We start from the raw sequence: 27,660 nt of genomic DNA, 5'->3' as shown, positions 1-27,660 counted from the left end.
ATCCATGTACCAACTCCTTGAGTGGCCCAATACATAAACCACAAGGACTACTTCTCCATGGTGCTGCATGCCCTAGTTGACCTACTGACATTTTTAAGTGGTTGGGCAGGGTGCATGATGCCCATGTATTTAGAAACTCAAGCCTCTACAGGAAGCTGGAGGCAGGCACATTCTTCCCCCAGTGTGACTTTGGGGTTGGGGATGTACAGAGACCATTGTGCATCATGGGGAATGCAGCCTAACCCCTCATGCCGTGGCTCATAAAGCCATACATTGGCCATCTGGACCCCAGCAGGACCAATTCAGTATCCACCTCATCCGGGCCTGAATCCAGGTGGAGTGTGCCTCAAGTCACAGTTCAGGTGCCTCCTGACTCGCCACAACGTGGAGGACCACAACATCCCTGAGGTGGTGTCAGCGTGTTGTGTCCTCTACAACATTGTGCAGAAGAAGGGGGAGGCCTTCCTACTGGGTAGGGGGCAAAGTCTGGCCATGAAGGGAGGGCCTTTGAGCAGCCATGGACAGCTGCTATCTTCCAGGCCCATGAGGTGGGGGTGCACATCTGGGAGGCCCCAAGTGAGAGTTTCTCTCAAGGACCCCAGTAACTCTCCTCAGGGCCTCCCCACTAGGGGTCCATGCCTTGCCCCCCATGCCTTTCCCACCACAGCCCCTCCCTTCTCCCCTTCCCTGAACTCTCAGTAAACACACTTGTTTTGATTTGAACAGAACAAACTTTGTATTTTTTATAATACAATAAACTGGGAGGGAGGGAGGGAGGCTGAGAACCTGGGTGGGGGAGGAAGAAGGGGGGCTCAGGCCTGGGAATGTTGCTGGAAGCAACACTTGGGTCTGGGGACCTCAGCGAACTTGGGGATGAGTGGGGCCTGCAACAACAATTGGTTGTGGGCAGGAGGGGGCCTGAAGCAAGGACAGGGATGGCAGGATGGCAGGGAGAGGAGACACGGGAATAGCAGTGGGCTGGGCATAGGCATAACAGGGGGAGGGAGCCTAGGCATCGCTTGGAGGCCAGGGAGTGGGGGCCTGGGCATAGTAGGGGGAGCAGGCGGGAAGAAAACAGGAGCAGAGAGCACAGCTGGGTGTGTCATCATTTCCTGCATAATGTCACACATGTTGTTGCCCTGCCGCACAAGTTGGTCCTACATGCGGCTCTGCCATTCAGCATCCTCCCAGACCTTCTGTGCCGAGGTTTGCTGCCTGTTGCGCAGGATGCCCACTGCTGCCACAGGAGGTCCTCATGGACCCTCGTGCTCTTGTGGCTCCCCCGAGGTCCGGTGGCTGCCTCTACTGGATGGATCGCCCCTCAGCATCAGCTGTTCTCGCTGTGTAGAATAAAGAGGGAGAGGGGGTTAGTCATCCATGCACACAGTGTCCCCGAAGCCTTGCCCTCCATTGTGAGAAGCAACCAACAGTCCCGGGGGCAAGGTCATTTGTGTCTCAAGCCACGAGTCCATCAGCGCAAGTGGGAAAAGAGCTTCCCCACCCCTCAGGATCTGGTGGAGTTCCTGGAAATGGGAGCAGGAGTGGAGTTCTGCCCCTGGCGGAGCCCTGGCAGAGCTCCTTAGCTTTACTCTGGACCTGTTCTAATGTCAGGGAGTGGGGGGGGGTGGGGCGTCCCCTTTCTGCCAGGGCCTCAGCCATCTGTCCATAGATGTTGGTGTTTCTACACCAGGAGCAGAGATCCTGCAGGGTCTCCTCCTCCCCCACACAGCTCGAGGAGGGATAGAATCTCTGCTCCAGACCAGAAGGGTGCACAGAGTTGGGTGCCCCAGGATGGGTCCTGGAGCCCTGGTGTTGCTCAATGTAAGGGTCAAGGGGGCCTCAAGGTGTTTGTGGCAGGGCCATCATTCTGAATTTGTGTGGCAGGGAGAGCTGTGTGATCCAGTGCAGCTCCCAGGGCCAGCTACCTGCCACAAGGTTTGTCCTGGGTGCCTGCAGCTTTAAGAGCTGTCAGGAGACAGAAACTATAGAGTTCTGATTACTTTGGATGGAGTGGCCACCATGGCACCTGTGCTATTTCCTGGAGGCCTCTACTTTCGAAAAACTCTCTTCCAGATCCACACATGCCTTTTTCCGAAAAAGCTCTTTCAGAAAAAGGTTTCTTCCTCATAGAAAGAGGTTTACTGCTGTCGGAAAAACCCCTCCCTTCTTTCAATTTTCTGTTGAAAGAACACAATAGCAGTGTGGACATAAGTGTATTTTTTCCAGAAAAACAGCCATTTTTCTGGAAAAACCCTGCAGTGTAGACATACCCTAAGGCTGTGTCTAACCCTGCAGTGTTGACATACCCTAAGGCATACCCTGCTTTTGCGGAAAAACTTGCCAGCTGTCTACACTGGCCGCTTGAATTTGCGCAAGAACACTGACAATCTAATGTAAGATTGTCAGTGTTCTTGCGCAAATACTATGCTGCTCCCGTTTGGGAAAAAGCCCTCTTGCGCAAATGTATTTGGTGAAGATGGTGAAAATGGTGATCGGGGCTTTCTTGCGCAAAACCGCGTCTAGATTGGCACGGACGCTTTTCCGCAAAAAGTGCTTTTGTGCAAAAGCATCCGTGCCAATCTAGACACTCTTTTCTGCAAACGCTTTTAACAGAAAAACTTTTCCGTTAAAAGCATTTGCGGAAAATCATGCCAATCGAGACGTAGCCAGCATATTTAAATCATGACATAAGCTGCAATGCAATGAAGAATCAGACCCACTGTTTTTAATTCCAACTCTAGCTTTAAACCTGTGGTGCTCACTTTTATCTACCTTGGCCACATGGTATCCTGAAGATTCATGACAAATACAAAATTATAGGGGGTATACAGCAGAGATGCATAGTTTTTCTTGCTTTATAGACAGACATAGGAAGGCAGGGACAATGAAGGCAGGCTATAAACTACATAACTTGTGAATGATTTCATGATACATTTGAAAAGTTGAATGTATCTCAAATGCTCAAATCCTGCTATCCTGAAAACTGGTTGCTGCTCAGGAAAGTTTAGGACAGCTCCTATTGGCTTGGCCAATATGAGATTTCTCTTTGTGATTTTGGAAATTGGCTTCTTGTGTTGCACTAGTAATTTTGTGAGTGCAAATCTTTGTGCATCCCACTGATGCCAGGCACAGGAGTCCTTGCTTGACTGCACCTACAGATAAGATAATGAGACATATAGAGGACAATTGTGACCACAGGTATTTGCACTCCACAACTGGGAGTACAGAGTGGGAGACTGTTAGAAAATAAAAAGTGAGAAGACTAAAAATAAAATCTAATGATTGGAAGCAGAAGTCAGACAAATTCAGAGTTTGAGAATGAAACCCAGGTTCTACTGACATCAAGGAGAGAGACATGTACATTAGGGACCAAGTGCTGCCCATGCACCCATTATGCTTCTGTATAAATGCTAGGTATTATTGTAAGATTTTGGAGAAGAAAATGACCAATCCTGAAAGTCAGTACGGTAAAGAGAGGCCCTTTGTGCTTCCTCTGCAGAGTTCAGAGCTCCTTGAGATCCTGATTCATCTAAGGTTTAAGTACAAAAGCACAAGTTTAACTTCAACAGGACCTAAGTATGTCAACTTCAATGGATCTTAAGTGCTTACCTGAAGTGGGGCCAAAATACCTTTATGTTGTTATAATAACCACTTCAACCTAAACTCCTAGTAAAGAGGGGAAATGAAAATAGCAATTGAAAATAAATAAAATTATGTAAGAGAGAAAAATGGGAACATAGATAGCTGTGACTACAAATCAGCAGTTAAGAAATGTAGACAACTACTAGAGGAAGCTAAAGATGCCGTCTGTAGGAATAAGGACAATAAGAAGGAATTATTTAACTATATCAGGAACATATACATATATATATATAAGGATGGTAAAATTGTCAATCGTGATGCAGAAAAGGCAGCAATAGTCTATTTTTGTTTTGTACTGTGAAAAATCAGAATAATGTATTAATATTTAATGTGACAAGGAAATACTTTCTATTCAACCTACAGAGAATATTAAATAGCTATTAAAATTAAATATTTTAAATCAGCAGAATTGGGAGCTTTCTGAACCAATAATGCTTATTTCAACAGATTTTGAAATGCTAAAGAATATCCAGAATAGTCATCACGAATAGGTCAGATTGTGAACAGGAGGCTGCCAGACAACTAACCAACATCATATTCTACAGGCCTCTGTCCTCTGATTCCACTGAGGAATACCAAGAGAAACTACACCATCTGCTCAAGAAACTCCCTGCTACAACTTGAGAACAAATGTACACAAATGAACCTCCAGATCCCTGGTCAGGAGTATTCCATCTGCTACCTAAGATCCATAAACCTGGAAATCCCAGATGTCTCATCATCTCAGGCATTGGCCCCTTACTGCAGGATTATCTGACTACGTTGACTTTTTCCTCAGACTCCATGCTACCATCACTCCTAGCTGTCTTTGGAAACTACCGCATCTCTGTAGAAACTACAGCCTATCAAAACTTTTCCTGAAAACATCATCCTAGCCACCATGGATGTAGAAGCTCTTTACATCAACATTCCACATGGGGATGGACTATAAGCAGTCAGGAACAGTATCCCCAAAGATACCACAGCACACTGGGTGACTGAACTATGTGGCTTTGTCCTCACCCACAACTATTTCCAATTTGAGGACAATTTACCCCTTCAATTCTGCAGCACTGCTACGGATACCCACACAAGCCCACAATATGCCAACATTTTTATGGCTGACCTCGAACAATCTTTCCTCAGCTCCCGTCCCCTAGCACCTCTCTTCTATTACTCTATATTATTTCCACTTCAACTCATCTGATGAAGGGGTTTACCCATGAAAACTCATAATCCTATATAATTTTGTTAGTCTCTAAGGTCATGTCTACACTGGGAAACTATTTCAAAATTAGTAAATTCGACTTAATAAGTCCAGATTTAACAAATTCAAACTATAGTGTCCACACTGCAGGGAAGCCTCAAAATTAGTCCAAGGCAGGCTCTGTTAATGTTGATGCATTACCTCAGACTTAGAGTCCCAGGAAGCACTGGGGAGTAATTCGTTCAAATTACTTTGGGGAGTAATGATTTCAAAATAGCAGCACTGGAGCATCCACACTACTGTTATTTCTAAATAAGTATTTCAGAATTAGCGTTACTCCTGATGAAAAGCAGGAGTACAGATTTCAAAATTCTGCGGCCTGTTATTTTGAAATAATGGATTTGGTAGTGTGGACACTCCCCTTATAAATTCAACCGGGGAAAGGGGGGACTATTATAAAAATGAAGTCCTAGTGCAAGCCAGGGCTTAGGTACCACAAGACTACTCTGAGTCAGCGAAATGGAGTCAATGGGAGCCGTGAGGTTGCCACAGCGCTGGTAAATAAGCAAACCGGGACAGCCAATTCATGTGTTTCTCAAAGTGATTCCAGGGAACACTTTCAGAAACACTGATCTGAGTGATTACAGGCTAGGTAGCAGATACTGATCCCAGGAAAAATAATAGAAACTCTTATATAAATAATTAATAAAACAAAAAATTAAAATAATAAAGAATAAAATTAAACATTAAAAATAGCAACATAATTAATATGAATCAGTATGTTTTTATTAAAAATCAGTCAAACCAACTTGATATTGATGCTTTATGGGATTACAAATTTTGCTGAAAAACAATCATTGTGTTTACATAATATATGTAGAGTACTGTAAGACTTTTGATTTAGTCCTGCAGAACACTGTAATAAAAAATAACTACTATAAAAAATAAATACTACTATTTTAAATGGATTAAAAATTTATTAACTCATAATGATCAAAAAGTGATTATAAAAAGGGAATTATCAGCTAATTAGGGTGTTTCTAAGTGGGCCCACAGGAAATCTGTTTTTGACCCTCTGCTCTTCACTATCTCTAAAAGTGCACTGGCAGCAAACCTAAAATCATTGCAGGTAAAATTTGCAGATAACGTAAAACCTGGTGCTGTGGTAAATAATGATGAAAATAAGTCAATTATATAGAGCAATCTGGACTGGAACTGTGAGTGGAGTTGAACAACATGCATTTTTGTAAAGCCAAATGTAAAGTCAGACATCTAGGAACAAAGAATGTAGGTCATCTTTACAAGATGGGAGCTGTTATTCTGGAAAGCAGTGAGATGGTCATAAGGATCATGGTAGATAATCAGTTGAATATGAGCTCCCAACACAATGTTGTTGCTAAGAAGGCAAATGTGATCCCTAGGCATGTACACATACGAACAATAAATAAGAGTTGAGAGAGGAGATATTTCTGTTTATGGCATTACTGAGTTCACTGTTCAAACACTGGTTCAAATACAGTTTTGGTGTCCACACTTCAAGAAAGACACTGAAAAGAGCTACAAGAATGATTCAAGGCTTTGAAAATATGTCTTATGCTGAGAGAGTTAAGTTCAATCTATTTTGTTTATTCAAGAAAAGCTTTTGGTGCCTTCATCACAGTTTTCAAAATACCTTCAGGAGAAATAGATTTCTGAAAGCAGATAGATATTTAACCTACCAGGAAAAGGTCTAATGAAACCCAATGATTGGCATCTGAAACTAAACAAATACAGATTAGAAACTAGTTGCAGAAAATTAACTATTGGAACTACCTACCTAAAGATGTGATGGATTCTCCATCCCTGGTGTTCTTGTAATTAAATCTGGATATTTTTCTAAAAGCTCCACTATCACTCCAACAGAAGTTATGGGTGTGATGAAGAAATTACTGGTTGAAGTTCTAATATTTGTGTTATGTAGGAAGTCAGAATAAACTGTCATAATTACAGCTGGTTGAAGACATTTGAGAGAACCATAATCTACTGAAATATATAACTCTGTCAAAATTTAAATATGTCACAAAATCAGTTCAGCTCCCCCTGAATTTTGGTTAAGAAAACAAAACAAAACAAAATACATTTCTGGCAATGTAAAAATGCCCTCTTTTGACATTTTTTGGAATGAAATATTTTGGTTTTTTGTTTTTTGAAATGACTTTCCACTTCAAAATGCTTTTATTTTCTTGTACATTTTATATTATATTGCAGAATAAAAAAAGTCAAAATCAAAATAAAATTTTTACCAAAATAAAGTGTCAAATGACCTGAATTTTTCCCCTTAGTGGAGAATGTTAAAAATTTCCATTTTCATCTGTATTTAGAACAAATTTCAACTTCAGATTTTTGAAATCTGATAAATCCTCTGAGAAATGGAACTTCCCACCTCTAACACAGCTCTACTCTTGCTGGTCTCGTCAGGGCTTGAGTCTATGCATGCTAAACCCAGACTGGTGTGCAGCTGAAATTTAATTGGCAACCGACTCCCTTTCTTGTAGGCAAATTACTGGATGTTTCTTCAGAGATGGAGCTACTCAGCCAGTACCAATATCATTAATAGTTTCACCTTGAACCCTTACTAGGCCATGTGAACTAACAGCGGTGAAAGAAAGCAAAGGACTAAACCAAGAGCATCCTGGGTTCTAATCCCATTTAAGCTGCTGCCTAACATTTTGAACCTGAGCAAGTCACTGGACCCCCTTGTTCCTCAATCAGCCCAGCTGTAAAACTATGTAAAAAGCAGGACCTTGCTGAAAAACAGATGTTACATCTGAGCTGAGCTTTGCTGGATAAATATACATTTCCCAAACCCAGCTCGATGAAACACCTGCTGGGGAATCCAGGCTTGTGGGTGGATAGAGACATTTGTGTATCCTATAAATTCACACTCTTTCCATGCAAATCCCTAGGGTCTGGGAGGTCTCTCTTCCTTAATGTTTGATCTATCCTGAGGGTGACCAGAACAGACTCTCACAGTGGCCAAGCCCCAGTGCTCTCACCAGCCAGTAATTTTAGTGTGGCATCAGGCTTTTCCAGGACTTCTGCAAAGGGCCAGACCCTTTGGTGGTTTATAACCCGTGCAGTCCCGTGGGTATTGAATTGAAGTCAATGCCATGGCAGGTGGGAGCAGGCTGAGTCTGTCCATGGTTTGACCCACAGAGTACAAACGAGGATTGTAGTCAGAAAACCCTGTTTATTCATGTGCTCATTTTTCTGGTTTGGTGAACATTGCATGTCAATATTTAGTTATTACTGCGGGAACCACGAAAACAGAAAGAGGGAAAGAATAGGAGAAAACATTATTTCAAGGCTTATCCTACTTGGCCTTACTGGCACCCTTCACTCATTTATTGGCTTTCCATTTTGCTTTTGCATGGACGGAAAACAGGAATTCATAAAGGGAAATGGCATGAATCCCTAGAGAATGGGAGCCAGATCTCCTGGGAAACCCATCAGCAGCACTTGAGAAGAGCTGCCCAGACCCACTGGATCTGCAGTGCTGCTGTTTTTTCAACTCTTTCTTATCAGGGTTTATGAAATGACCAAAGGAGTCCATGCTGAAATTGTGAGTCTCCCATTCTCCTCTGTTCTATACCACCATACCCCAAAGATCGTGCGCCAGAATCCTCTTCTAAGCTCAGAGGTGCTGCATGAGATTTTGAAGGTCTTCAGTGTTACATGTTAATCAACTAGAAAAGTCATTATTGGGGGGGGGGGCTAAGTGTGGTCCCATTTATATGCCACTTATCCTCCTGCTTTCCTTCTACCCACACTCTTGCAAGCAGAAATAGCTAGGATCCATCTCTATCCCTAGGCTAGGTGTGAGTCACATGGATCTGCATTCTCCTCTTACTCCATTTTAATCAGTGAGTCCCATCACCCTCCATCATAAAATGCCGGGAGCAAGGAAGGGGGAACTAGAGTGCAAGATGCTCCAGTGATCCTGAGCTGTCAGAACAGATTCTAAGGGGCTGTTTAGGCTGCTGTAACCTGAACAAGAGGCTGATTTGTCCCAGGGTCAGGGAAGCCACAAAGCTGTCTTAGAGGATCCAGTCCTTCATGTTCACTCACAACATGCCATGAAACGGTAGTAATTATTATTTTAAGCTATATTTCCCATACTATATTTTTGAAGGCTATGTCTACACAGCAGCATTTTTTTTGAATAACTGACATTATTTTAAAATAACATAGTCTGCATCTACACAGCAAGCAGTTATTTTGGCATAATGTTGAAATAACGTCGAGCTGGAGGATTTCTTGTTCCAATTCCTGTAACACTCATTTCATGAGGAGTAAGGGAAGTTGGAGGAAGAGTGCTCTTTCTCGGACTTCCCACTGTGTAGACAGCACCAAAAGCAGAGTTAAACTATTTCAATTTAAGCTACGCAATTGATGTAGCTCAACTTGCATAACTTATTTCAGCTTTAACTCTGCTGTGTAGACATTCCCTAACATGCCTTATGAAACATTGGTAGAGACCAAACTAGGTTGCATTGACAACGATCAAATACATATTAAAAGAACATCTAAAATGTATCAGCAGTGCCTTCATTTAAAGTGATACCAACCATTTGCCATTTGCTGTACAACGGAAGCAGAGTAATGTGGGGAAATACACCTTTAAGAAAAAACACGGAAAATCCCTTTGGGCTTTTCATTTAATGAGTTATACTCAGTTCAAAAATCAAAATTCCCTGTGTTTCCCTCCAAGGACTCTTACTACCCATATACCAGTGAGTTAGGGAGAGGTCACTTTGTCTTTGTTCATATTTTTAAACAGATGAGGTATGTATCTGGTTCTGATTTAGAGAAAGTCCATTAATAACCACAGTGAAGGTTAATTATTAGCAGTTGCATTAAACAAACAGAAGGAGCCAACTGAATAATGATGTGCATGCCGAGGTCTTATAGAGTCCAATCCTGAAGCCCCGACTCATGAATTGTCCCACTGAAACAAATGGGAGTATTTACATTTTGAGTATGGACTTTAGGGTTAGTCTCATAATACATAGTGCTATAGCTTATTAGTATGAAATTAGCCCTCTGCCAGAAGGGCAGATTCCTGATGACAATTTACAGGAAGAGAAGACTGCAGTACTACCCCAGGCTTTGGCAGTGGTGTTTATGCACCACATTGCTTTCTGATTACAAAATGAAAATGAAGTCATGTGGGCAGCAGGGAAGCCCTGCAGTGCTGATCTCTTTACAGGGCTGCAGAGGACAGAAAGTTTGAATTTCTTCCAGAGACACAAGGACTATCGAAGACTAAGCTAGTGTAATGTTATGTTTAGACTAAAAGAACCATTGGTTTCAGAAGCAAAATGCAGGACTATGTAGCACTTTAAAGACTAACAAGATGGTTTATTAGATGATGAGCTTTCGTGGGCCAGACCCACTTCCTCAAATCAAATAGTGGAAGAAAATAGTCACAACCATATATACCAAAGGATACAATTAAAAAAATGAACACATATGAAAAGGACAAATCACATTTCAGAACAGAAGGGGGATGCGGGGGGGGGGGGGGCGGGAAGGAAGGAAGGTAAGTGTCTGTGAGTTAATGATATTAGAGGTGGGGAAAGTTAGATGTCTGTGAGCTAGTGGTATTAGAGGTGATAATTGGGGAAGCTATCCTGGTAATGGGTAAGGTAGTTGGGGTCTTTGTTCAATTCGCCCCCCCCCCCCCCCGGAGAGTGTCGAATTTTAACATGAATGACAGTTCAGAGGATTCCCTTTCAAGTGCAGATGTAAAAGGTCTTTGTAGAAGAACGCAGGTGGTGAAGTCGTTGAGACAGTGTCCTTTCTGGTTGAAATGGCAAGAAATAGTTTTTTCTTTGTGATCTTGTCTGATATCTGTTTTGTGGGCATTAATCCTTTGGCGAAGTGTCTGAGACATTTGTCCAATGTACATAGCAGACGGACACTTTCGGCACATGATAGCATAAATTATATTTCTGGATGCACAGGAATATGTGTTCTTGATCTTATAACTCACTTGGTTAGGTCCAATAATGGTATCAGCAGAATGAATATGTGGACAAAGCTGGCAACGGGGTTTGTTGCAAGGGAAGGTACCAGGGTTGGTATTAGTGTGGTATGTCCTGTGGTTGTTGGTAAGAATCATCTTGAGGTTAGGTGGTTGTCTATAGGAGACTATAGGTCTGTCTCCCAGAGCCTCTTGGAGTATGGTATCCTGTTCCTGTAAGCTCTCAAACAGAAGTGGAGTGAAGCCACAATAAGGATCTAAACTTCTTCAAAGCACAGGACAGTCTAGAACTGGGGTGTGCATCTGTCTTTCTATTTAGGTATTTATCTGGTCCTAATCAAGACAGTGTTTGAGTAGGATTTGACAGTTTCTAGTGAATGCAGCTAGTCATAACATTTAGACACAGCTTAGGACACAAGCTCCACCATCACTAAGGAAAGCCTGTTTGGTTCAGGCTCATAGGAACATGGGAACAACCAGACTGGATCAGACCAAAGGTCTGTCTAGTCCAGTATTCTGCTTCTGAGAGTTGCTAGTACCAGATGCTTAAGAGGAAGGTATAAGAACCTGGCAGTAGACAGGTATGACATCATCCTCCCGCCACACACATGGGTCTTGCCTTGATCTGTAATACATGCTAATTTAGAACCTGAAACAATTATACTCTTGCATGTCTACATAGTAAAGTAAAATCCTGGCAGACCCATGCCAGCTGACTTGGGTTGTGGGACTGTTTTATAGCTGTGTAGCCTTCTAGGCTTCAGCTGGCTGGATCCTGAGTACAGATCCAGAGTCCAATCTCTAGCCTGAACCTAAAGTCTACACAGCAATGAAACTACCTCATAGCCCAAATCCATGAGCCGAAATCATATGGTATGGGCCAGCCGTGGAGTCTAGTTGTTGTGCAGAAAATAACTTCAGAGGCCAAACCACTTGTCTCTGTCTAGGTTTTTAGCTACTTATGGCTAAGAAATGTAGAGCCCACAAAATTCAGTGGGTCATGCATTATTTGGGTGTATGTATTATATCATACATACATACATACATACATAGAATTGACCATCACCATATCTGAGAAATTTATCAGGTCCTGGAACAAATTCTGTTGCTCCATTTGGCTCTTCATTATGAATCAGAAGACTGGAAAGTGACTTGCATCTCCTATGCCCTGTCTCCATATAGACTGTTGGTATCTAGCCTTTGGAAGAGTGAGTAACTTGTGCTGTGAATGTTCAGTACATTCAGTTCTTTTTGAATCACAGGAAGTATGTAGGCTTATGAGATTATCAACCCATTATTAAGGTTTCAGAAAAATATTGAGCGGTTTCCGCTTTATCTGTTTACTCTATGGCTGATAAAATATCAGCATTTTTCTACCTCCAGTTAATAATCCCCATCCTCTGACTTCCAGACAATATGGGGTGTGTGCTAAGCTGGTCACCCAAAATGGAGCTGTTTCTTTTGGCAGGAAGCTGGGGGAAAATAAAATTGTTTGCACAGGACTTAAGCATTTTGGGAAAAAAGAAATTAAAATGTGATGCTGAGGAAAACACCAGGCAAGTAGTAAAAGTGCTTTGCATGTGCGCAGCTGTTTCCTGGTCATTTCTTTTTTATGGCAAGGGCACTTGGTTTACAGGAAATTCCAGTTCACATACAATGCCAACCACTCCAGAATCTGGGCTCCAGAGAGATCTGCATTGATCTTCTTTGTGCAAACCGCGGGAGCTGCAATTTCATCACTCTCACTCCCTTTGGCTGTGAGGATTCTGTTTTGATTCCCTCTGAAATGGGCTATAGGAAATTATAGCAAACTTACCACCTTCTATTTCCTCATTAGGATTTTATTTCTTAGTCAGATTTCAGGTGGCCTGCCCAAATTAAAGATGAGCCCAAATCTCACTTAGATTGTAAACTCTTGATGGTCGTGTCTGGGCTGATACAATACCTAAGAACATGGGCCTCATCCATCTTTTTAATCTATGTGGCTTTTTTTCATGCATGTAAGAAATAGATTTTTATGTGCATGCAGGCATAAGTGAATGTGCACCACTAGTAGAAATAAAACCTAGCTGTGGGCACTCTGCTAATCAGCTAAGCAGCATTTGAATCTCTCCTAAGCAGCTGCACAAATGCACAGCTCACAGTGAATGCTGCTCCTAGCCATAAAGTAACAGTAATAAACCAAAATATCATCTTGCCATCAAGCTAACTGGGCAGTTATGATAGAGAGCTGGAAATGGATACACATGAGGGTCTATAGATCCCAGTGGCCTTTTTTCGAAAAAACGATACCTGTGACTAGACTACCGGCACATTCTGTCAACAGTAATTCGACAGAACATGGCGGTTTTGTTGACAGCGGTAAACCTTGTTTTATGAGGAAGAACGCCTTTGTCGACAGAGATCTGTCGACAAAAGGTGTGTGTGAATGCAGGGAGCCAGTTCTGCTGAAAAAAAAAAGGCCTCCAGGAAGAAGCCCTGGTGGACAGTCTAGCCTTTACATGTAGAGCACCTCTGTGGTTCCTGGCTGCAGCCTCTTAAAGGCAGAGACACCTAGACAGGCATTGCTCTCTGGCAGCTAACCAGAGCACCCATGCCAGCCATGCTAGCCATGTCCCAGCCTCAAGGCCCCCCTGGCCCTTCTTGGGACAAAGAGGAGGACCCACCCAGGGGCACCAAAATGTGGGCACCAGCCTGGTTAGGGCCAGAAATAAAAAACCTGCTGAAGCTCTGGTCCCAGGAAGAAGCCCTGCAGGCCCTGAGACACGCCGCAGGAATGCAGACATCTACAAGCACCTGGCCCAGGGACTGACCACCAAAGGGCATCACCCCTGCACCATGGCACAAGTGAGGGCCAAGGTCAAAGAGCTGCAGCAGAGATATACCAAGGCTCAGGACCAGGGCTCCTGTTCCGGGCAGCCCCACAGAGCTGCCCTTACTACGAGGATCTGGAGCAGATCCTGGGCAGTGGGGGAGCCCAGACTCTACTGTGTGTGGTGGAGTCCATGGACTGACCCCGAGGGAAGACGACCAGGCAGGAAAGGCAGGAGAGCTGCTCCAGGAAGAGGAGGAGGAGGAAGAAGAAGCAGCAGGGACCCTCTCCCAGGAGCCAGTCCTTCAGACCCCCCAGGCCTCCCAGGCATCCATGGACATCAGGGAGGGATCATCAGGTGAGTGCTTCGAGGGGTCACTGCACAGTGTGAGGGGCCATCTAGTCCCATTGCTATTGTGGGGCCCTTGTGAGGCTTTCAGGCCACTGCCCAACTCACACGCAGCGTCACGTTTAACACCCTGAGTCTCCTGTCCAAAGGAGAGCCCTTGACAGCCACGGCATGCCCTTGGGGACAGCGGGGGTGCACACAGACAGTGATGGTCTCCTCTTCCAGCAGAGGACGGAGGCAGAGGCCGAGTGGCGCGCCAGGCTGCTGAACGAGCTGGTCCAGCACCGCACTACCATCTTTGCCACAATGCAGGAGGTCTTCACCTTGCCTGCCCCTGTCATGGGCACCGCTCCTCCAGAACACCAGGCCCCTGCTCCTCCAGCCTCCCTTCCCCCCAGCCCCTCCTGCTCCTGAGCCCTCACAGGCCCAACAGTGCCCCCCCCCCCCAACCCAGGCCAGACCTGGCTCTCGCTCCACCCAATCCCAAGGCCATGGCGATGCCAGGCTGCAGGAAGGTGGCAGGACCCTGCGATTGGGGAAGCAGTGGCCTACTCGAGCTCCCTCCCCCTCCAGGTTTTCAGTCTCCTACCACCCCAGTTAAAGGACATTTCAGTTATGTTACAAAATCTTTATTTTTGACTGACAGATTTACTTTGTTTATAAACAGTTGAATAGTAAAAAGATAAAGTTTTGTTAAACAGTTCACACATTTTCTTTACTGCTAGTGTTTCTAATAAAACAAATTTCTGTTTACAAAGAAAACTGGGTCTTATGGGAAGAGAGTGAGGGTTGTGGAGGGAAAGGTAGGGGTGGGCCAGGCCAAACCCACCATGGGGGAGGCCCTGGGGAGAGTCAGCGGGCTCCTTCTGAGAATCCCTCCCTCAGGGCCTCTTGGATTTGGACACCAGCCTGGTGAGCCTGGCGGATGGCAGCCCTCCGGGGCTGCTGAAATTACTTCTCCTCACCATCAGCACCTGTCCCCCCACCCTGACAGGAAGGCCTCCTCTTTCCTCTCCACCAGCTTATGAAAGGCACAACATGCTGCAACAACGTCCGGGATGTTGTTACGTTCTCCCATCTCCAGGCATGTGAGGAGGCAACAGAACCTCCCTTTCAGTCGGACCAAGGCGCATTCCACCAGGATGCGAGCCTGGCTAAGATGCATGTTGAAAAGCTCCTTGCTCACATCCAGGTGGCCGGTGTAGGGATTCATGAGCCACAGCATCAAGGGGTAGGCCGCGTCGGCCACTATGCGCACCGGCATCTGCCCGTCCCTGAGCACGAGGTGCCGCTGGGAGAAAAATGTTTCTGCCTCCAAACTGCAGTACAGATAGGAGTTCCAGAATGTCCAGTGGTTGACGAGGACCTGCAGCACCATGGAATAGTAGCCTTTCCTGTTTACAAACTGGGCTGCTCGATGGGGCGTTGCGCAGATTGCAATGTGTGTCCCATGGAGGGCTCCTCCGCAGTTTGGAAAGCCAAAGGCAGCAAACCTGGCAGTGATGTTGTCCAGGTCCCTGAGATGGACGAGCCTCTTCAGCAGCTTCGCATTGATGGCCCTCATCACCTGCAGCACAAATAGACAGACAGAAACCAGAGAGTTAGACAGTTTGCCTAAGCACTTGGGAGGAGAACCGTCCCCCCCACAACCCACCCTTCCTCTTGTCAGGATACTCCCCTCCCCCGTATCAGTGCAGGGGTGGCCGAGAAGCAGTCTTCAAGAGCCACTCCATCCCCCACTCCCTCTTGCCCTTGCCTGGCAGTCCCCCTTTCACAACCTGCCCACTCAACAGGGCCTGTCCCCAGACAGTGACTTACCTCCATCAAAACAGCCCCAACGGTAGACCTCCCCCCGCCAAACTGATGTCCCACGGAGTGGTAGCTGTCGGGGGTGGCCAGCTTCCACAGGACGATTGTGACCCACTTTGGCAGGGGAATGGCGGGCTGCAGGTGTGTGTCCTGGTGTTCCAGAGCAGGGACGAGCCAGGCACACAGCTCCAGGAATGTGGCCTTCTGCATCTGGAAGTTGAGGAACCAGTGGTTGTCGTCCCAGAGTTGCATGATGAGCTGGTCCCACCAGTCCGAACTCGTCGTATGCCTCCAAATCTGCCTGTCCTCAAAAAAGTTTTGGGGCAAGGGCAGAGCTCCTGCATCCTGGAGGAGGGTCTCCTGGGTGTGATCCAGGTCCACATGGGGCAGGAGATTCATGACAGAGTCATGCAGATGCAGCAGAAGCTGCAGTATGACAGCGTGGGGCCATAACCTACCCTGGGGCAGCTCAGGCTCCATGGCCAAAAACACAGTGAAAAGCAGAAAACCCCCCTGCAAATAAACTGCTGTGGTGTCCGAGGAAGCAGGGCAACCAGAGCAAGCACTGCAGCAGCTTTGCTTTCCCTCTAGGAGGTAGACAAGCCAGAAGCAGGACCAGAGCAACGGCTGTCCAAGAGGATCCCTTTAAGCACACGTCTCTGCAAAGGATATGAAGTAGCACCTGGAAATAAAGGTTGCCCCCATGCCCTGCCAGAAGCACTTCCAGGTGCCTTCTTTTTTTGACAGAGTGTCCAGCAGTCTGGATGCTCTTTTTCGAAAAAGCGGATCGATTTTTCGATCCGTGTAATGTAATCTAGATGCTCTTTTTCAACAGAGGCTTTTTTGAAAGATACTGTCGACAAAGCCTCTGTCAAAAAAGGCGTGCAGTCTAGATGTAGCCCCAGGTTGAGCCTCAATGAAATAGCTGGTGGCTAGCAGCATTGCACCGGGTTAAACTCTAGCTAGACACAAGGAAGCTGAAATGTGCCCTGGTTTCATGCAGGAGTAAACTGCATTGGTGCAAAGCATTGCTTTCCTTGTCCACGTTTAGGGTTTGTGCCAATGCAGCTAAACCAGTTACTGATCATTGGTGGCTGAGTCCCAAGTAACAACAAGGCCTGGGGCAGTTTACACTTCTTGTTTTCTTGAGTGATTTTCCAAGTTGTATAAATAGCTACAACCGGAGATGGGTGGAAACATAAGATGCCAGTGCTTATTACTTTCAGTGTTCCGCATTTGTTATCATATCGAAACCCTAACAGGCTCCGAGCCTTGGCACTTCTCACTGAAGGAGAAACCACAAGGCAGTCACAACCATCATGACTTTCCATCCAGAGGCGCTGCAAACAAGACAAGTGTGAACATGGTTAGTGGGAGCTCCTGTTCTGCAGAGTTGGCAAAAATGCCTTCTAGAAGCAGATGCAGAGGAAGCAAAATGATAAATAGGCTTTGGAAGGCAACCCAAACATGTACATACAAATTAGTATTTAACATACAGTTGCTATTTGCAAATTACTCATTTGTGATTTTGCTTCAGAATGAGAGCAGCTTTGTTAGCTGAACAAACAGCAGTTGCAGGAGCGGCAGCAAGGTACTTACACATACACACACATAGACACACCCTAATCACAAAGCTAGTCCATGTGCACACACAAACACACTTTAAATACAAAGCTAGTACATGTGTATAAATGTGCCTGCGCACACACACATACACAGACACACACATACACACCCTCCTAAGCACAAAGCTAGTGCATATATACACACGCACATGTTCACAAGCATGGGCAGCCTACTAAACAGCACACATAAAAATACTAAGGGGCCCTGTGTCTCTTCTCCTCTCACCCCATTGTAATTCACACTATAGTCTGCCAAAGCCAAAGGAGTTGCACTGGCAAGTCACTAATGTCAATGAAAATGGAGTCAGCTCTCTCAAGCCATGTCTAGACTGCAGGCTTCTTTTGGAAGAACAATTTTTCAAAAGAGATTTTCCAAAAAAAAAACCTTCCAAAAGGGAGTGTCCACACACAAAAGTGCAACAAAAAAAATCTGCTTTTTTTAAAGAGAGTGTCCATGCTGAATGGACACCATCTTGCATTTAAGCTGTGATTACTAAGGATGGAGTGGCCACCAGGGCACCTGTGCTTTTTCTTCTTTCCTCTTCTTCTGAAAGAACTCCCTCTTCCTCAGCCACACATGTCTTTTTCTGAGGGTATGTCTACACTACAGCACTAATTCGAACTAACTTAATTTGAATTAGTTAATTCGAATTAGTTAATTCGAATTAAGCTAATTCAAATTAGTGCATCTAGATCTAAAAACTAGTTCGAATTAGCATTTTGCTAATTCGAAATAGCATGTCCACATTGAGTGGACCCTGAACTGAAGTTAAGGCTGGCCGGAAGCAGTGCTGGCAGGGCATCAGATTAGGGCTTAGAGTGTGGAGCTGCTGCTTCAGGCTAGCCGAGGGCTGTGCTTAAAGGGACCCGACCCCCACACCGGACAGACAGTTCTCAGGGTTCCCCGCTTGCTTGTCTAACTTGATGAGGGACAGCAAAGCAGTCCTGTCTTGGAGTGCCCTGAGTGCCCACACTCGGCACATCACAGCACTCGGTCATCAGCCCGGCTGCACTTGTCGCAGGCTGCCATCCGGGGGAGTCATTAGGGAGGCTGTCAGGATCCAGGAGGCCCTGCAGGAGAGCTTCCACTCCGAGGAGCCCGCAGAGCCACCCCAGTCCTCCCCATCGGGGGCTCGTACCCCATTCCTCCCTCACCTCCTTCCACTGACCCCTCCCTAGCCCCCCTTCCTTATGTAAAAAATATAGGGCACACGTGTTCAAAAATAGAAACTCTCTTTATTTAACAAAACTGGAGAGGGAAGGTGATTAGCCTCTGGGGAGACTGGGAAAAGGAGGTGGGAGAGGGGAAGAGAGAGGGTGGGAGAGGGGAAGTGGAAACCAGGCAGGAGGGAGCTGGAAGGGGGAAGTCAGGGGAAGAAGGAGGAGGGGAAGTATAAAACTTTGGTACGCCATATCTTCAGTACTGTGTACAGATGTGGTCTTCTCACCTCAAAAAAGATATTTTGGCCTTGGAAAGGGTTCAGAAGAGGGCAACTACAATGATTAGGGGTTTGGAAGAGGTCCCATATGAAGAGAGGATAAAGAGACTGGGACTTTTCAGCTTAGAAAAGAGGAGACTGAGGGGGGATCTGATAGAGGTATATAAAATCATGAGTGGTGTGGAAAGGGTGAATAAAGAAAAGTTCTTCATTAGTTCCCATAATAGAGGGACTAGAGGACACCAAATGAAATGAATGGCGAACAGGTTTAAAACTAATAAGTGAAAGTTCTTCTTCACACAGAACATAGTCAACCTGTGGAACTCCTTGCCACAGGAGGCTGTGAAGGCTAGAACTAGAACAAAATTTAAAGAGAAGTTAGATAAATTCATGGAGGTTGGGTCCATGGAGTGCTATTAGCCAGGAGGTACGAATGGTGTCCTTGGCTTCTGTTTGTGGAAGACTGGAGATGGATGGCATGAGACAAATGGCTTGGTCATTGTCTTCGGTCCATCCCCTCTGGGGTACCTGGTGCTGCCTGCTGTCAGCAGACAGGCTACTGGGCTAGATGGACCTTCGGTCTGACCTAGTACGGCCGTTCTTATGTTCTTATGTTCTAAGCTCAGGGCTCAGGGTTGGGGGTCTCACTGGACCAACTTGATTTTCATGCGAACCTGCTCCTGGGTTCGCATGTGGCCTTTGGTGGCCAGGCTGGCAGCTCTCCTGCCCTAGACGGCCACTTTCCTGTGCCTAGTGTGGAGATCGTGGATGTTGGAGGCCTCCCCCCAAACCTCGATGGGGTCCACGATCTCCGCACTAGACCAGGCGGGCACCCATCCCTTGTGTCCCCGGGCAGGCTCCTGGAAGCCGCCAACCTGGTCCTGGGAAGAGGCAGAGGGCTGGGTGGCAGCGGGTGGCTGGCTCATCTTGTGCCAGATGCAGGGTCTGCTGGCTGGGTGCTGGCAGCCTTGCAACTGGCACAAGCACAGTAGCCAGACCGTGGCCCTTTAAGGGCTCTTAGACCGGGAGGGGGGCAGAAGAGTTTCCCTGGTATGGCCCAGAGTGGCCACCAGGGCAACCTGGGAAGGGCTAGCCTCCAACTAGTTTGAATTAAGTGGCTACACAGCCCTTAATTTGAACTACTTAATTCAAACTAGGCATTACTCCTCGTAGAATGAGGTTTACCTAGGTCAAATTAAGCGCTCCGCTAGTTCAAATTAAATTCAAACTTGCGGTTTGTATGTATAGACGCTATTAATGTTAACTTGAACTAACGGCTGTTAGTTCGAATTAACTTTGTAGTGTAGACATACCCTGAAAGAGCTCTTTTAGAAAAAGGCTTCTTCCTTGTCAAAAGGGAGATGCCAGAAAAAAACCCTCTGTTCTTTCGATTTACTTTCGGAAGAACGTGATTGCAATGTGGACGTAACTCAAGTTTTGTCAGAAAAATGGCTGTTTTTCCAACAAAACTCTGTAATGTAGACATACCCTCAGTGGCCTCTAGCAGACAACCACGTGAAGATGGTGCAGAAGAAACGGTGGCTGTGTAAAGTTTGTGTAGAGAATCTGATTCAGAGGTTAGCTAGGTAATTTTCTGGTGGAAGGAAGAAAGCCAGCTGGGCACTTAGCCAATTGCTTTTGCCAAGGACAAGCTGGGTTGCAATTGCAGCTTTCAAACAGGAAATGATATTGTGGCTACATATTAATCATAAATAATTTCAGAGTGAAAGTAACTAGTCAAGGTGTTCCAAACACCCGAGCATCCTGGATACTAATTGAATGATTAGTGGCTGAATGATTCAGCCATCTTTACCAGATGGGCTTTGCTATGACATTTGTTCTGAAGCTCAACAAGTAATAGAAAAAACATTAGAGGGGTAGCCAAGTTATTCTGTAACTGGAAAAACTTAAAAAACAACAAATTGTCTAGCAACACCTTAAAGACTAACTAAAAATGTAGATGGCATCATGAGCTTTTGTGGGCACAACCCATGAAAGCTCATGATACTATCCACATGTTTTGTTAGTCTTTAAGGTGCTGCTAGACTATTAGTTGTTTTTTAAGTTTTTCCAGAGAAAAAAACATGCTATACTGAGTTACTGGCAGTCAGACCCAGATTTAGGCCCTGACTTGTATTCATCTGAGAGCACTGGAGATGTCAGTGAACAGCACCGGAACAGAGGAGAGCAAACTGTTACCCATCTTTGTGCGAGAGTTACCCTGTGTTGTCTGCAGTCCTAGGGGAGTCTCAATTTAACAGGAACTCAGTGTTATTCAGTGGAATTCCCACTGCAGGACAGGACTGCAGGCCTTTCCCAGACACAAAGGAAGAAAAGGATTCACTTTTCAAGCAAATGTTTCTTTCCCATTGGAATGAGAGGTCACAGGAGAGCCAACTAGCTGCTACAATGTATGATTTAGGGAGATAACAAGGAGCAGAGAGAAGAGATTTTGAAATTCACAATATCTGCCCTAAAAATAACCATGCAGAGAAAGAGATAGTCCAGCAAGGCAAGAGATGTCAAACCAGGATGAGAAGGGTCTGCCCATACAATCACTCCTCCTTAAACTGCTTAGATTGAATGGGAGAGATGTATGAACATCTGGATGGCAAATGGTATCATTTTCTTAAGGCTTGTCTAGTTGGGAAGGTTGCATTGGCATAACCAAATGTGAGTTAAATTGCCTTTCCATTTAACTTAAATCAACTGGGAACAGGTTTAAGCTAAAGTGAAATAAACTGCTCTTAAATGGAAATGATAGCATCTACACAGGGATTTACATTGCTTTGACTAAACTGATTTTAAAACAAATTGATGTGAATCCCTGGCAACTGCCCCCAGACCAGTTGAACCACAGCAATATCATTCCATGTGCTGTACAAACCAGAAAAAGGGGTGAACAGTAAAAGTGGCAAATTTTGCAGACAATACAAAATTATCCAAGATAGTAAGTCCAAAGCAGATTTCAAGGAGTCCGGAGGGAATCTCACAAAACTGGGCAAGTGAAATACAAGATTGATAAATACAAATCATTGGAAAAAAATAATCTAAGAGGATTAATGATACAACCAAGGGGTCTAAATTCATTGCTGCTATTCAAGAAAGATCTTGGAATCACTGTGGATAATCTGAACACTTCCTCTCACCATGCAGCAGCAGTCAGAGCTAATAGTATGTTAAGAAAGGGAAAAAGATAATACAACTATAAAACAGTATCATAAGACAAGATAAGACAATAATACCATTATATAAATCCCTGATGTTCCCACATCTTGAATACTGTGTCCAGTTCCAGTCGGCCGTCTCAGAAAGGAACAGGAAAAGGTTCAGAGAAGGGCAAAAGGATGATCCATGATATGGAACAGCTTCTGTACCAGGAGAGACTAAAAACATTAGGACTTTTCATCTTAGGAAAGGGTTGACTGAGCAGGTCACAATCATGAGTGGTGTGGAACAAGTGAAGAGAGACATGTTATTTATCTTTTCACACAATAGAAAATTGAGGAATCATCTGATGAAATTAATAGGCTGTTGGTATAATGCAAACAAGAGGAAATATTTTTTCTCCTTATGTACAATTAACTTGTGGAACTCATTGCCAGAGGATGTTGTGATGGTCAAAAGCGTAACTGAGTTAAAAAAAGAGCTAGATAAATTGAAGGAAAATATGTTCATCAATAGCTATTTAGCCAGACAACCCCTCTCTCAAGGTGATCCCAAACTTTGGTGTACCAGAAGCCAGGAGCAGATCACTCCATAATTATACTCCCCCTGATGCTCTGGCACAGGCATGGCTGGAGACTGGATACTAGGCAAGATAGATAATGCTCTGACCCAGTATGGGAACTCTTGTATTCTAATGGGGCAAGAGGCAAAGCCAAACTCTGATGAGTGATCAATCAATATTATTGGCCACGCTGCCCGATATCCATGGCAGGGATGGGTTTGTTCAATGATCAGCTCCCCAGCACCAGGAGGCCCCATTTCTTACTGGGGAGTTTGGCCAGTATCATGACAGAGATATTTCTTAGTAGTAATTCAGGGCAGAAATTCAGTGAGTCACAATAATTTGGTTAAGAACTGGTTGGGAAAGGAATTCCATATTTGTAAAAATGTGTCAAATGTGTTTACAGGCTAGAAATGTGTTTATAGGGTTTTCAGTCATCGTTCGATTGTGGGGGGAGGAACCTTTGCCAAGTCTCTCAGAAATGTGGTTTAAGATGGACATTTCCCCTGGAAATTTCCACTCAGAGAGAAAAATCCATTTTCTACCAAAATAAACAAAACCAAACAACCAAGCAAATAAACAAACAACCCCTCAACACACTGCTCTACTTTGGAGTCGACTGCTCTGTCTCTCCCTGGACACCCTTGTGATTCCCTAATGCCGGCTTGGCCCCGCTGCCAGGTCCAGTGCCATTTAGTTAGAGTAGGGGTAAGGAGCTTTTTTTGGATTGGGGGCTGCTGATCCACTGAAAAATCAGTTTGGGGCTACACACAATTGAGAAGCACTAAAACCAAAAACAAAATCTCCTGACAAGCCCCTGACTGAGAAGGAGAAAGACATTCTCCACATTCCCCTCACCCACCAGAGCCTGGGTAGGGGAGCCCAGGGTAGTAAATTTCATGTGCTCCAGCCCCAGGGGAGAAATGGTACGTGGGGCTGGAGTGCCACAGAACAGAAAAACCTCAAGCTTCAGGGGCTAGATCTATGCAAGCTGGGGGGTCATATCCAGCCCCTGGACATAGGTTCCCCACCCCTAAGCTAGAGCCTCAGTGTATGCCAGGCTGGCCTGTTGGGATTGTTGGAGCTGTGTGAGGCATGCTCATCATGCTGGCTTCACTCAGACTGTCCACATGCTGTTTCTAATAAAACCTGATCTCGCTCGTTTTGACGCAGATGACAGGAACCATTCCTGGTTTAAGTCACCCCGCTGGGGAGCACACTGCAGAGCTGGCTTACGATAACACTGAGGAGCTGGAGAAAGGCAATCAGGAAGCAATAAATCAACGGTGCTGAGTTATGACACTGGTGACAAAGGAGTGGATTCTCTGACAAATCCTGCTGAAGGTACTCGCTAAGGGAGCTAACGCATGACAGGAGCTGGGCTGGCAGCAGCAAGGCAGTGAGTATTTACTTAGTCTGAACACATGGGAGAAGCAGCCAACACTACCCAATTGTTTTACAGAACAGGACAATAAAGAACAAACCAAACACGATTATTATGGTAATATCTAGAGTCCCCAGCCAAGTGTGCAGGGCCCTGTTGTGCTACAAGAACCCTCACCTTCTGATAAGTATCCGAGTCCCTAGTCCATGCTGCCTTTGCCTCAAGGATGCTAATCATTCACCACTGTAAAAGCACCTGGTCTCAATGGCTCTTCCAGGACTTTACAGACAATAATGGATTATACCACACAGCCCTGCTCTGCCAGCAGAAAGAGTGTTGTCCCCAATGGAAAGATGGGGGAGGCTAAGACCAGTCTCCTTCTCAGAGGCTTGGGCAGTGGGAATAGCCATTCAGGTGCAATGTTCCCTCTAAGGTGTGCACCTGCGCGGCCAAGCACAAAAAATTCTGAGCCCGCCCACCTCCCTTGCAGAGCTGCACAGCAGCACTCACCTTCCTGGGTCTGGAAGCTGAGTGGTGAGGCTGCTCCCATGGCTGGGGACATGTGGTGGGTGGGAGCAGGAGCAGGACAGGGACACGACCACATGGGGAGGTGGCTGCTCAGCTGCTGCCACGAGGAGTTGGGGCTATGGGACTATGGGGCTGGCGAGTGACTGCTGCAGCAAGAAGCTGGGGCTGTGGAGCTAGCAGGGGGTGTTATGGGGTTTGGAGGGGGAGACAGAGGTGCTAGCTGTGTAATAGGGCAGAAGATGTGGTAGGAGCTAATGCATCTGCACAGTAAGTGGGGCAACTTATGAGTGTCACGGTTGCACACATCCAAACAAGTGCACGCGACATCAATACTGTCGCAGAAGACAAAACTCACTGCTCATGGATGGAAAATCTTAGGCTACGTCTTCACTGGCATGATTTTGCGCAAATACTTTTAATGCAAGAGTTTTTGCGTTTAAGTATTTGCGCAAGAGAGCGTCTACACTGTCATGTGCCTTTGCGCAAGAGATGTGCTTTTGCGCAAAAGCATCCATGCCAGTGTAGATGCTCTCTTGCGCAAGAAAGCTCCGATTGCCATTTTAGCCACCGGGCTTTTTTGCGCAAGAAATTAACTGCCTGTCTACACTGGCCTTTTGCACAAGAACAGTTGTGCAAGAGGGCTTATCCCTGAGCGGGAGCGTCAGAGTATTTGCGCAAGAAGCACTGATTTCCTACAATAGAAAGTCAGTGTTCTTGGGCAAGTACTTGCTGCCAGTGTAGACAGGTGGCAAGATTTTGCCAATGTAGACACAGCTTTAGAGGGAACACTGCTCATGTGCCCATCTTAGACTTGTGAGCAGGATCTCTAAGGGCATTGCGTTAACTAAGTGCCCAGTGACTGAAGTGCTCCAAGGGGAAGAGGTGGGGGGCTGCTCTGTGAAATTGGTGTCAAACCACATTTTCAGACATTCTTAGTGGCAGCTCCAGATGTTTCATTCCTCCTCTAGCTCCTGCTACATGATGCTGTGAAGTAGCCCTTTGGCTTGCTAGAGTTCCTAGAAGGTACGCTCATCATCCCCTCTTGGAAGTGTCACTTCTTCAAGCAATACACAGATCACAGCCTGGCATGCTGACCAGGTGGGTTGGAATGACTCATGATGGACCTCTTTCATGATGACCTTGAACCAGGGTTTTAATCTCAGTTAATATTATATTCTATCATTTGCAAACACAAGTTGTCAAGGAGACTGTGAGATCAAGGAGTAGGGCTAAAATGCTTTCATTTTAATGAATGCTACTCTGTGTTTATATACAGCCATGGGTCCTAAGTTATCAAAGTGCTTTACAATTACTCATTACAATTACTCATTATTAACCCTTCCCCGCCCCTCTGAGAAGGAAGCATTGCTAGTTACATTCTGGCTAAACTAAAGAAAAGCAAAGTCAAGCGACTTATCCAAAAGACACTACAAGTCTATGATAGGATAGGAAATGGCTGCTAGTTATATTTTCTCATCAGTACATCACCCCTACCAGTTGAGAGGAGCACCCATTTAGTGCTGCATAGTCTCATAGGTCCAGCTCCACAATTTGACTTTCAGCAACAGCCCAGGAGTAAGGAATTTGTCTGGCCAGAAAAATAAATAGGTGAGTGAAGGCTGGGTATACTAATTAGTTTGTCTGCATTTGACAAATAACTTAGTTACAGAGACTTCCCGGAACAAAACCTGGTGTGGTCACAGAGTGATTTACTCCATCATTTGCCTGCTGGAAAGCAGAAGGGTCTACAGCAGCATCACATCTCCAGTGACCCTACATCTTCCCAAGCAACAGTCTCCAGGATGGAAGGAACTTGGGCCCCACGGAGAGGAAAGGTTCCTGGACTGAGTGTTTGTCTAGCATTGTATGGCTTCCAAAGCAAACAGCGAAACATGTATTCTGAAACCTCGGCTTGTAAAAACATGAGGTCGCCCTGTTTGCAAAAGTCTCCTCTTTGCTATTTGTTCAGACAGAAGGTAAAGGCACACCAGGGAAGCAAACGAGTGAGGGGGAGGAAGTCACACAAAGCAATGAAGATTAAGGTCTCATACCATGCTGGAGGATAGAGTTTGCTGGCTGTCATCATGCCATCCCACTGAGTTAGCTGCTCTTCTGCAATGCTGATATTTCAACTTAAACAAAATCTTCCCTCCCCAAGAAAGCCTTGGATCAAACGAGCTGTTGAGCTGACCCACCCCCATTGTCCTGTGGGGCTCCCCCCACCCTAGGCATGATCAGACTGCCTTGGCAGAGTGTTGTTCTGCAAAGTGTGAAGGCTGATGGCTTTGCTCTGTGGATAAATAAAAGATTCCAGCTTTCACCAGTGCTGAATTCATACAGATCTGCTTGTAACCAACTGAAGCCTCACTTTTTAGTCTCCTACACCTGGGAGCGTCTCTAGAAAAGAGCATGAAACACTGCTGCTCTGATCTGCTGGCAGCCTTGCACAAGTAGAAGTGGAAATGCAAGGGCTGGGGAAGAGAAAAACCATTCCCCCTCTAGGTAAGTTTGGTGGTTCATAACATGGTCACTATCCATGATGAAAATGTGTATAATGGCTGACAACCATTTTAATATTTTTCCTTCTTTTGGCATTGATGCAATCAGGTGCTTTCTTCTCTGCCAGGCTCAGTCCTCAATCCAAAATAGAAATGACACCTTGAGGGCCCTGACTTGCAAGTGGTTGTGTGTGGACAGTACCCTGCACCTGCAAAACAACCACAGAAATGGCAGGAGAAGGCTACATGGTCACAGGGGGCTGTCCAGCAAGGGGCTGATGAGTAATTTGTTTGCAGTCTGAGCCTGATTTATTTTTCTTAAGTCTTCACCCAACATCAGACTCTAAGACTCTGCTGCCTAGCAAATGGCACCCGACTCCCACTGGAGCCAATGGGATTAGCTCACCAGGACCCAGCCTGCAGAAACAACTCAGCATCTGGCTCCAAATGACCTGGATGGAGACTTTTCAGGTCATTTTGAAAGATGGTCACTTGAATAGTTTGATATTGTTATTCTTGTAGTGTGATTGGTCAGCTCTGTCACATAGTAATGTTACTATGACCATAGTAACTGGACGACTGACAAATGACAAATAAGGAATAACGTACTTTCTGGGACAAATTCCTGAATAT

At 45.4% G+C, this 27,660-nt stretch overlaps 1 long non-coding RNA gene across 2 annotated transcripts in view; it reads right to left on the bottom strand.

Annotated features, from left to right (window-relative positions):
- Positions 1-913: 913 nt before the first annotated feature.
- LOC112547737 (uncharacterized) overlaps positions 914-27,660 on the bottom strand; it is a 186,301-nt gene continuing 159,554 nt past the window's right edge. For both annotated transcript variants that reach the window (XR_003091549.2, XR_003091548.2), the window contains one exon: positions 914-1,340. This is a non-coding gene — a long non-coding RNA (uncharacterized LOC112547737). The remainder of the gene's footprint in view (positions 1,341-27,660) is intronic.

The sequence above is a fragment of the Pelodiscus sinensis genome, chromosome 15, assembly GCF_049634645.1.
Source record: "Pelodiscus sinensis isolate JC-2024 chromosome 15, ASM4963464v1, whole genome shotgun sequence".
NCBI lineage: Eukaryota > Metazoa > Chordata > Testudines > Trionychidae > Pelodiscus > Pelodiscus sinensis.
Note: the sequence above shows the minus strand (reverse complement) of the source record. Positions and strands in the feature narration are given on the sequence as shown.